At 41.4% G+C, this 12,054-nt stretch overlaps 1 long non-coding RNA gene across 1 annotated transcript in view; it reads left to right on the forward strand.

Moving 5' to 3' along the window:
• The window catches only part of LOC130540512 (uncharacterized), a 40,931-nt gene that overhangs the window by 1,477 nt on the left and 27,400 nt on the right, over nt 1–12,054 (forward strand). The window contains exons 2-3 of the long non-coding RNA XR_008954494.2: nt 1,712–3,455; nt 5,033–5,170. This is a non-coding gene — a long non-coding RNA (uncharacterized LOC130540512). The remainder of the gene's footprint in view (nt 1–1,711; nt 3,456–5,032; nt 5,171–12,054) is intronic.

Consider the following 12,054-nt stretch of genomic DNA (forward strand, 5'->3'; position numbering starts at 1 on the left):
GTTTTCATGCTGATCATTTTCAACTTTCTCTTTCTCATCTAATTAGTTTTACTCAAACATTAATATCAATCCTAGCCACTAGACAAACACAATTTGGTACAGTGTAGACCTTGATGATTGAAAATATATTAATTTCTCAAATGTTGAGCTCTCCTTGGTTATTAGGATTCAATTCATTAAGCTGGCAGCCACCTCCATAGGCTTTCTGAATGGACTAGCCACGAGATAACATGTGCGTCCTGAGGTAGGAGATGGGGAGACATTGGGGTAGTTACAGAAAAGAGGTCAGCTACCTTCAACAGATGCTTCCAGACTTTCAACAGCAAGTTAACTCACTCTGGGATATACCAAGAGCCTTTGAGGGGCTGCAGAAATAAACTCAGATACAGGAACACCGAGTGGGATAGGTGGGAATGGCTGTGGCAGTGCATTTATGGCTTCAGTGCAGGGACACAAACACAGGAAGAGCCCCCATGGCCCTCACTGGGAAAGACGGGCTCACTCGTTGCACGTGAGCACTGCAGACCAACAGCATCACAGAAAGGAGGCTCTCCTGCCGTACTTGTGACACACGTCTTAAAGATACCCCAAGAGAATTGAATAAAGCTCTATCACGAGATCCTTCTGAGGAGAGAATAAAAAGGAAATATGTATTTTACTTGTGTACATGGAATTTCCTTTTAATTAAAATCCTTGGTGATTTTAAAATATCAGGTTCCTAGGAGGGTGGCTGTGCGTGACTCGGCTCACGCTGCTGCCGTGGGCTCCTGGGCGCTGGAAGAGCACTTTCAGGTGAAACATCCGAGAGCCGAAGGTTCCAATCCCAATCATTTTTTGTTTTGTGCAGCCCGTGGCTCTGCCTTTAGTCCCTGTTCACGTCTCAAAATGGATAATGAGTGGCTTTCCCCTTCATTCATTTGTAGCAAAGATGTAATAAATTATTGAAATCGGGGGAACTGTACCACTTCATTTGTACTCCCCAGGGGCAGATGCTAGGTGCTGCAAGTACACAAGCATTTTCTTATTGTATTCACATGAAGCATTTGTCATTCTCTGTAAGTACACATTGGAGGAGACATTGCTGCTAATTCCATATTGAAGTGGGTAATACAACCAATGACCAAGTAACCTCGGCAAAGCAGAGACAGCTAGAGTGGGAAGAGTCTTCTCTTCTTGGAAGGAATTTGCAAGGAAGACAGGTCCAAAATGAAGATGAGGAAACGGCCTGCATTTCTGAGGGCTTTATTTGCTTTTTTTTTTTGTTTTAAATCATTGCTGGTTCTACAGGTTTCCCTGTTGGAATTGCCCTTTGGGACTCTCAGGTCTGGATAGTTCTCTGAGGCTGATGAGCCTGCTGGGTGGTGGCAGCCTGGTGCCCCTGGTGCAGGCAGCCGAAGAACTGGAATCTGACTCAGGGGCAGAGAGATGGGTTAGTGGGTGAACCCAACATCTCTGCTCACTGTTGGTCCTTGAAGCTTTTCTTCATCTCATCATGGGGACCTCAACGAGGAAGGTGCCCAAGGCAAGGATGGTGGTGGGGGACCTGAGTGCCATCCCCACTTCTGGATCCAGTGTTCAAACACCCACAGTGGTGACATCATCTCTGCATCTGTACAGTGCACGGGGTGTGTGGTTAGAGCAGGAGTTGGAAGGAACGGGGAGGGAACAGTCATAGCTTCCAGTCCCATCTGCTTCTTGTCTCTATGCCCAGAACCTGACCCTGGAACAGGACTGAGCAGGTGCCTGTGTGCACAGAAGACCTTGCGTGAGTCCTCTGGTACCATGTTTGCTGCACGAATGTCTGAGACACCTCACAGTCGCTTGGTTCAGCCTCTCCCTCCTCTCTCTGCTGGGGAACACCATCCCTCATCACTGGAAGAAATTACAAGGATTGTGTAAACAATTACAAGTATTCTACAAACAGTGAGCATGCTGGTTTGGCCCATCTATTTGTAAGAAAAAACATGGGGTTTTATGGCAATGAGTTACAGCTCTGAACTCCTGGCACAATCACAAATATCCTCAGCACAAAACACCAAGTGTATGTCTCCCTTCTGTCCTAAAAGGGTAGTGTGTGCAACTCATTGATGGGGCTCCCATTTCATTTTTGAAAGATCTGCTCACTGATAATACCAGTGAGATTGTTTTAATCAAGATCTATGACATACAAATAAACTGTTGTTTCAAAAGCATCTAGCGGCCAATTGCTGATCATCCAAGTGACAAAAAGCTATCTACTTCATTCCTAATTATTACTGCACACTGCTCAAAAGCATCTCTCAATCCGTTACCAATTTTATCCTTGACTCCTGATGAAACACAAATCTCTTTGATCAGGTTATCACATGGCATAGGTGAAATGGTGGTTGCTTCAGAGGAAATAATTTAATTCAAGTACTTTGCAGTTTGCTAGGTGCCCTGGGGCATAGTATTCTTTGGGCCTCCTAAGGTTCTGATGGTGATGAACTGATTTAACGTATAGAATAGTTTTTAAACGTGAAGTGCTACAGGGACCACTATGCAGGGAGCTGAAGGGCTATTGAGCTGGACACTTGAGCATTGGCTGCATTGAATGATAAATATTGTACAATATTTCTCTTCCTCAAAATAGAAAATGACAATGGAAAACTTTTAATAATGTCAACATTGGTGACTAGAAATACATATGTGCCTCCTTATGAAAGCAGGGGTGGTGACTGAATAGAATTGTTTTGTTTTTAGAGAACGATGTTTTTCTTTTTGTTTTTTCTTCTTTTATAGTATTTTACTTAAAAATCCAAGTAATAGTATTCTACTGTATTGCCTTGAAGAAGCAAATTGAGAAAAGTCAGAACACTTATGTATTTTTATTTAAAATACATTTTATTAAAATACAATGCAACAAAAGCATACTAGAAATTGCATGTCAGCAATAAAATAACCAGGTTCTTAGAAGGGCGGCCTAAGTCAGCTCTACAGATTCTCACCTTTGCTGATTTAGCCGCATGGAACCTAATTAATGGGTAGATTATACATTTGCTCAACAAGTATTAATGGAGGTACTTGAATGAACTGACAGGGCCCAGCCTTATGCAGTGGTCCTCAAAGGCTTGTTCATGTCTTGATTTGGACACCAAAAGAGAAGGCCGTCGCAGGAAATCAGAGACCTTGAGCCTTTACATGTCCACCTCCGAGACTAGACGTCAACTGCCTGCTAGAAATAGTGGCGTGAGGAATGCGAAAGGGAGAAGTTGTTTGAAGGATCTCAGACTCCATGCCGTGTACTTTGAAGATGAGCTTTAGAAATTGCACATCAATAGTTACTGCAGAAGGAGCGATAGGAACTGAGAACATCTCACGCGGCTTAGTGCGACCGATAAACACCAGCTGAAGCTTGTGTCCTGCACAACAAACCTTATTTGCTGATCTCTGAAGGTGCAAAGCAGGGCACTACTGCTCAGCAGCCACTGATGACGGTGAGGAAGGCAGAATGGCATTGGTGACATCTGCGTCCAGCAGGCCAGGCTCCAGAGATTCATGGTCCCAAGTGCAGATCCAAGTCCAGACGCTTGTATGAAGCCTGCTCCCCGCTGCTGGGAAATCCCAAACTTAATTTTGCAGGCCTCCGAGATTTAGATAAGCGTTTGTTTATTTCAAGTAGCATCCTCAAGTCTGTACTCTGATCGGCACTACAAATATTTTACCAGACAATGATATGCTGTGTTTAAGTTGCATGTAAACACTGTGGAATCCATATTTATTTTAGTTTATTTCTTCCATTTGTTGATAGAGTGATGCAATAGGAAGATTCCTTCTTAAGAGGAAAAAAAATCTTTGAATTAATTTTTATAACTTTAAATTAAGTCCACTTTAATAGAAACAATACCTTATTTAAAACCGTAAGTTATTCTTTGTAAAAATATCCTTCTCTTCATTTTCAAGCAATTGATATTACACACGAGGAGATCTCAAGTTAAACTTTTATTCCAAGAAATGAACTGAAGGGTTATTTAGTTTATTTTAGTTATTTGCTGTTACGTACTATGTGCCTCTGTTTCTAAATCATGATTGCTGCCTACAGATAGAAATATTTATTATAAACTAAGCAATAAGCTGCACAATTTGACCCATTTTGATTTTATGTATCTATTGGAAATGAATGGGATATACTGCCTAATTTGGAGGAAAGCTTGCTGATTAAATTCTAGTAATAGGGACTAGGCAGGCACTAAGAATAATAGTCTATGATAAATATAGAAGAAACAACAATTTTAAAATCACTGGAAGTAAGTTAGTCTTAGTCATTTTTAAAAGGATACCACTGACATCAATTTCTAGTTTGTTGATTATGTCAAAGCAGTTTCCTGTGTCATTGTTGATCTCTTTAGAAAAATAAAGGAAAAAACCGATGTCAGGATATATTTTCAAAGGTAAATTATTCCCTTAATATTTTTGTCTCTTGGCCAGGCACAGTGGCTCACACCTATAATCCAAGCACTTTGGCAGGCAGAGGCAGGCAGATCACCTGAGGTCAGGAGTTCAAGGCCAGCCTGGCCAACATGGTGCAACCCTGTCTCTACTAAAAATACAAAAATTAGCTGAGCATAGCGGTGGGCGCCTGTAATCCCAGCTACTCAGGAGGCTGAGGCAGGAGAATAGCATGAAGCCGGGAGGCAGAGGTTGCAGTGAGCCGAGACAGTGCCATCGCACTGCATCCTGAGCAAGAGCGAAACTCCGTCTCAAAAAATATATGTGTGTGTGTGCATGTGTGTGTGTGTGTGTGTGTGTATATATACGTATGTATATACGTATATATATACACATACATATGTCTTTTACTTTTTACCCCATATTAAGCATCCACATTTTAATATGTCAGACAGAATATTGAATGCTTTTAGTTTTTTTCACTTTCTCTAACCCCTACATAAAGAAAAATATCTGCTTTTTGTAATACCTTTATATGTTCAGGGTAAAATAATTATTTAGTTCCAATCATCTTTGTACACAAAGATTTATATGTTAACAAGCTGAATTCCTTCTTCATCTGCAGGACTGCACAGTGTATCTGAGAGAGGATTTTCAGGAGGCCAGAAAATCAAGCTGGAGGGATTCTCAGCGTGTTGGGCGATTGCTACCTGTTTTGAGTCAGACCATTGCCACGTCCTTTTCCCCACCTTGGAGACTTCAGGTAAATTGCTAAATTTCAGGTAAATTGCTAAAATTGTGCTCCATAAGACTTTTCCTACCAGGAAACTGGTAGATTTAATTAACAGGGATCCATAAGGAGATTCTATTCTCACTGGTTTGTGTTTTGAATCTGATGTCCAGTATTAGAGAATCATATTTCTACACTTTTAGGAAGCTGAGCTAAACATGTTTGGAGGATCTTATTTATCCATTGTTTAAAAGGGTTTCCAGTCAGCCAAGTGTTCAAATCAGGACAGTGAGAAGAGGCAGTGCTGAGGAGTACCCCAGGGGTCAAAGTTTGCATCCTGGCTGGCACTGTGCGTTCGAAATCAGGACCAAAAGACAGCTCTGTGTTGGAATGAAATGTCACTTGGACATTTTATATACTTTATCATATAGAGTTTCATATTATGCATCCTAATGCATAGAGATGGAGGTAGTCAAAGCAACATATTTTTGTAAGTATTTCTATTTCTGTGTTGAAACAGAGTGTTATGAGTCTTAGTAGTGGTAGTATTAGGCTGAGAGTGAGCCGGCAGAAGGTGTGCTAGTCAAGTCTCTTTGGTTGCATATAACTCAAACCAGATCATGTAATGGTTAGCAAAGGAATGGGTCAAGAGAGGCACTGACTATAGGGACAATCAGATGCCAACAGGAATGAGCTGCTGATTACTCAGATTTTGACTTCTGGGTTGGATTTTCTGTAAAACTACATTGGTTCATAGCTGCCAACATCTCTGGACTCCTAAAAGGACCTTTTTTGGGGGATGGAATCTCACTCTGTCACCCAGGCTGGATCTCTGCTCACTACAGCCTCCACATCCTGGGTTCAAGCAATTCTCCTGCCTCAGCCTCCTGAGTAGCGGAGACTACAGGCATGCGCCACAACACCTGGCTAATTTTTTTTTTTTTTTAATTTTAATAGAGAAGGGATTTCGCCACGTTGGCCATGCTGGCCTCGAACTCCTGACCTCAAGTGATCCACCCGCCTTGGCCTCCCAAAGTGCTGGGATTATAGGCGTGAGCCACCACACCTGGCCAGGACTTCTGAGTTTCAATTTGGAAATTTCAGAAAATCACAGGGCAGCTTCCCACTGGGACATGGCCCTGTGGCCCCTGCAGTGGACAGCTACCTTGGGGAGAGGGGCTGTTACTGCTCTGTTGTATGAAGTGCTTACCTTTCCTCCAATTACTATAGCCAGACACGGGGACAGCAGAGGGTGAGGTGGAGGGTTGACTAGTCCAGTCCGGGATACCAGGACAGCCTTGTGAGAAGGGGAGCCACTCCCTCTATTTCTCTCTGCAGCATATCAGAATGTCACTCATCTCCCACCACGCTTACCCAGGATTCACCATGCTGCTTTCTTGCTCCTGGCCTTGCTTGAGCGCTCTCTGGCCTCAATATGCTCAGTGCAGAGCATTAACCCCCATCTTCCAAGTCTTGACCATGCAATCATAAGAGACATGGAGAACCTACCATGAGCCAGACACTTTTTCTACCCGTTTCTGTGCAATACCTCATTTTGGTTTTACAACATTCCTTCTGGGTAGGATGCACAGTTTATTTACATTTTATAGATAAAATTATTGAGGTGTCAAAAGGCTGAGTGGTTTTCCCAAAGCTACAACCTTGTACATTTTGGAGACAGGCCTGAAACTTTGTTGGAGGGGTTCAGAGCCCACCTCCTTCTCTTCAGCATCACTATGCACCACGGCTGGGCCAGCCCTGGTCTTGAGTCTCGTAGAAGGTCTCTATTTGCATTAAATGCTAACAAGAAGCCATCATAGAAGATACTCCTTCTGTTGGTTTCTTTTCTGCTGGACTCTGGCATAGTAAAAAATTCACACACAACTCATTTTGAAAAACCAAATGAAACAAAACAAAGGTCCTCTTAGTCATAGCATCAAAACTGAAAGTTAGTGAAGGGCTTAGAAATTCACCCTGACTTTACACAGGAGGTAATAGCCACTGGGAAAACTGAGTAACTCCCCTTCCACCCACACCAGATGGTTTCTGGTGGAGCCAGGACAGCGCTCCTGCCCCAGGACCTCAGGACGAGGACGAAGTCCTGGGCTCTGTGGGAACACAGCATAGGATAATTCTCACAGCTGGGTGGGCCTGGGAGGCAGGAGGGAGATGTGTGCTGAGGGCCACCTGCCAGATTTAGAGATGGAGCACGGATGGATTGAGAAGAGGTTCTGAGACATTGCTCTAAGGATCCGGCATAGACAAATAGACCCTCCTTGGAAAGATGAGTGGCCCCGGGGTTGTCCCCAAATCTCTGGACCAGCCCAAGCCTATGACTCCCTGCACAAGGGCACCTGCTCTCACTGCCCAAGGATCTCTGGACTTTCTCCTCCAAAGACCTGCTCCTGGAACACAGAGCCCCTCTTCTCCTTCGTATTGGGACCTGCCTGGCCTCACACTAGGAATGTCCCCTGGACAGCAGTTTGAAGGCCCTATGCTCACTCACTGCACTAAGAATTCTTGAGCGATGGGCGACTTGGTCGACACACAGCCCGGGCCCACTGTGCGGAATTGCGTCGAGTAAGCTTCTCCCTGGGGCAGAGCCCCTGCCTGTCCTTGCCGCCCCCGTCCTGTTCTCGTCCCTCTATCCTCCAACCCTCCCCAAGGCCCTTTCTCCCCCTACTTCAAGGCTGGGGCCCTTTTCCGAGCACTTTGCTCATTGCAAAACATAACCAAATTAAACAAAACAAAGCCCATTTTGGTTTGGGCCTCTAATGTTCTCCTAAATGCTCTCTGATTTTCCATTTGAACCTTAATTTTTCTCAGCCTATTTCTGCAATAAATTATCACTGTGTTTTGAGAAAGTGATAGATTTTGAACCCTTTGGCCCACATTCTTTAATGAATCCTCTTTTAGATTGTAGAGTTTCATCTGAGCTTCCCAACCTTAACTCCTCACTCCCCGCCTCACCCCATAGGGAAGTTAGAAGGATCCGAAGAAGTGGGTTCCTATCAGAGAGTCTGGCGTCTCCACTGTGGACATGCCACTTAACATCACCTGACCTCTGGATGAATCAAGTCAGTCAGCTTAGCAGGCTCTAAAACCCCTTTAATTCAAAAACTTGGAGCCTGTATTTTCTTTTCCTTAGGTGCCCATGATTTTTTTTAAAAATAGGGATTCTAGTTTTCCATCCAAGACCCTTGCACCCTTCAGTACACTTAGTGTGGGGTACACTTTCCAGACCCGGTCTCCAGGTGCTGTCTGCTTCTCCAGTCATGTTAGCCTGAAACGGCGACCGATTCCTGTGCACACTTCGGCTCCCCAGGCCAGAATGCTGTCACTCTGGGGAGGAATTATGGTTTCACTTTTTGCTTCATTCCTGCTGTAGAGAACAGGCACCCAGCAAAGTCCAGAGTAAACAGACACTGTTTCACGTGCAGCAGATGGAAGTCTTTATCCATGATTACTTTTTCCTATGTCTTTCATGTCCCCCTGTTTTTTTGACGCCTCCCACTTTTCCCTTTTAAATACTCTGGGTGATGGTTAAAGGCAAGATGACTGCTGGGTTATTCGTCACACCGGAAGCAAGAAAAAGTTACATGCAGGCAAAGGAGCTGGATGCAGGATCTCATCTGAAGGACAAGATCACTTAGCCATGCACAGGCAAGAAAGAACTGAATGTTTCTGAATAGAGGAAACGTTAGTCCCGGATTTCAACCGAGAGAAGGAATGCTGAGTGTTCTTGACAGCGAGGGCTTCGGCAGGGGTGACACGCCTTTGATTTAGAATGGCTAGCACATACCCACATGCACACATGACCTTCTGCCTTAGTTTCAGGATATGGAAACTTCTTAACAGAATTGTGGGTACAGCTGCATTTACACATATTTACTGGGCACTTATCACATATAGCAAAATATCCTGAAGAGTAAATTACAATCCTCTCCCATCTTGAAGGCACTTATGAAATTCTGTCTGTATTTACACTTTCATTAGGGTTAGTGAGCAGCAATGTGTTGCTGATAATTCTAATGTTGCTCCTGGAAATGTGTTATTTTAAGAGATTCACATCCTCCATGTGGGGTTGGAAACATCTGTTCAGAACAGAACGTATCAGTTAAGATTATATTTTGCTCCTCCCAGTTTGAGTCCAGATGGTTACATCTACGCGCTATGTACTACAAGTTTCAATTATCTACTGTAATTTAATTTCTTTTCTTTTGTATGTCTAATGAAGCTAATATTTAAAATAACTCCTAATATATTTCTAATGTGCTAAAAGCTAAAGGTCCTTAAGTGTGTGCGTATGTGTGTGTGTGTGTCTGTTAAAATGTTGTAAGATTACTAGATGCTAAGAATGCCATTTTTAGGCCAGGCGCGGTGGCTCACTCCTATAATCCCAGCACTTTGGGAGGCCTAGGCAAGCGGATCACTTGAGATCAGGAGTTCAAGACTAGTCCGGCCAACATGGTGACACCTGATCTCTACTAAAAATTCAAAAATTAGTGGGGTGTGGTGGTGCACGCCTGTGATCCCAGCTACTCTGGAGGCTGAGGTAGGAGAATCGCTTGAACCTGGGAGGAGGAAGTTGCAGTGAGTTGAGATTTTGCCACTGCACTCCAGCCTGGATGATAGAGACACTGTCTCTAAAATAATTAAATGAATGAATGAATAAATAAATACATATTTGTAAAATGCTGTAAGATTACTGTTAAAACGTGTATAAAGCATATTATTAAAGGAAAGGTAAACATTCCCTCCGAGTGGATTTTCTAAATCCAAACAAAGTGAACTTCATCAGAAATAATAGCTTCAAGAAAGAAAATCATTTAAAATGGTGATGAATTGTTATTTAATTCAACAAAATAATACATAGTCCATCATAGAAACATATAATAAAGCGAATTTCTCATTGATCACTATTTTGAGAAAAGTGACAAAGCTATTCAAATGAATAAAAAGTATGTGAATTTTCAGGTAATTTTGTGGGAGAAAGGATGTTTCAGGATGCTTTAGAACATTGATCTCCAAATGTTTGTCACTGTTCTATCCTGTTGTTTTGCAAAATGCAAACTCTCAGTCATTTTTAACGGACATACAAAATTTTTCTTCATATGCTGAAATAGTTGCAAATGACGCAAATTTCAGTATACTATGGGCAGATAAAAATGAAACTATGAACTTGTTCTACGAAATGTAGTCAGTGGAATGTCAATAACGAAGTGATTTGATACGACCACCACCTATTAAAAGAAATACACAAACAAGCTCTTCAATTACAGGAAATTGGACATTGTTCCTTTTTCTCTTTGAACTTGTATTCCAATTTTATTTCTCCATAGGTTTTATCTTAATGTAATCTTTACTCAAAACATTCTTATTGATTGTTTCATAATTCCTTCTGTGAAGGAAATACATAAATTGAAAGCAAAATATTTTAATTTTGCCCATGCAGCTCTAAGTGTTACATTTTTCTATACTGAATTGTCATTATAATTACTATTTGTACAAGGCTGATCCCAATAACACACATATACAATTTTATATTTAGCAAATAAAAATATGCAGTTTGATTTGAAATTCCTATCCTAATAAGATAGATGAAATTTTTTTATTAGTTTATACAATTAACACATAGTTAACAGAATGCAGTAAGTGTATCATCAAACCTATTATTGACAACTTTTTAAAATGTAGGCTTTGAGAAAGTTTGAAGTATTACAGAATTTCGCTGACGTATTCGAAATGTTTTCTGAATTAGATAAAAATATCAATCATCCGTTATTTAAAAAATGTAGTCTACCAGCTGACAAGTTGATTAGGTTCTCTTTGAAACCAGATAATCAGAATTACAGAGAGGCTGTGTTATCCATTTATTGGAGTCTCTAGAATGTCTGTATTGTGGGTTGATCATGTATGGTTTGCTCATTGTCTTCATGGAGCTTTATCTCGAGTTCCTCTGTGATATTATAAAGCTTGCAGAGACGGCCACATCTTCCTTCTTTTTCCATCCTCTCTTTCTCCTCATCACCCTCTTCTTTTTCTTTTTATGTTTTAGCTCCACTTGATATTTTTCTAAAATGCTTCCGCTGTTAAGCATTTAATAAAGTGTCACGTATCTCAAGCATATGATAGGTTAAGCAGCTCATAAAAGAGAATTACACTTAAAAAAATCTTTATAGAAAAACATGCATTAGTGTTCTTGTTGATAAGTTCCAGCAGTGATGCTACAATATATCATATTCACTCTAAAAATATTATATTCAGTCTATTATTTAATGTGAAAATCAATTTGTTGGCTTGGACCAAAGCAGAGATTCTTGTTATATTCACAGCATGGAACTATTTTAACGACTGTTAAAAGCCCTCCCATGGGAAGCAACCATGTAGCTAAATTCTATGGCATCATCCACGAAAACCATTCTATCTAGATATAACTTTTCTATCAACCAGAGACTTCAACCCGACTTCACATGAAAGTGGCCCAGCTAGTCTTCAAATGCCTCGTGTTAGTATTGTGGTGTGTCCCACATCTGCACTACTGTGGGTCTGGCCAGGGGCAGCCAGCCCATCCTCCCAAGGTGAGGATGATTGGAAAGATTCGGGGCTCTGAGGGGATTGAAAAAGGCTTCTCATCTCTCCTTTTTCTTTTTTTTTTCATTGAGTCTAACATCCATATCCCTCCAACCATAACCACTTGGGAAGTATTTTTTTCTCTTATTTTGCCAGATCTTTATTCTTGAATTGCATATTACCTGAAATAAATATGTCTTATGTCCTCATTTTTGTTGCTTTTCTTATTTAAAGAGATCCATACTTTAATAATTTTGCCTTTACTTTAAAAAAAAAGGAGTTTAACACAGTATAATCTATTTGGGGGAATTGTAATGCATTTTTAAATAGCTATAAAACAGTAA

Source organism: Pan paniscus, chromosome 8 (genome assembly GCF_029289425.2).
Source record: "Pan paniscus chromosome 8, NHGRI_mPanPan1-v2.0_pri, whole genome shotgun sequence".
NCBI lineage: Eukaryota > Metazoa > Chordata > Mammalia > Primates > Hominidae > Pan > Pan paniscus.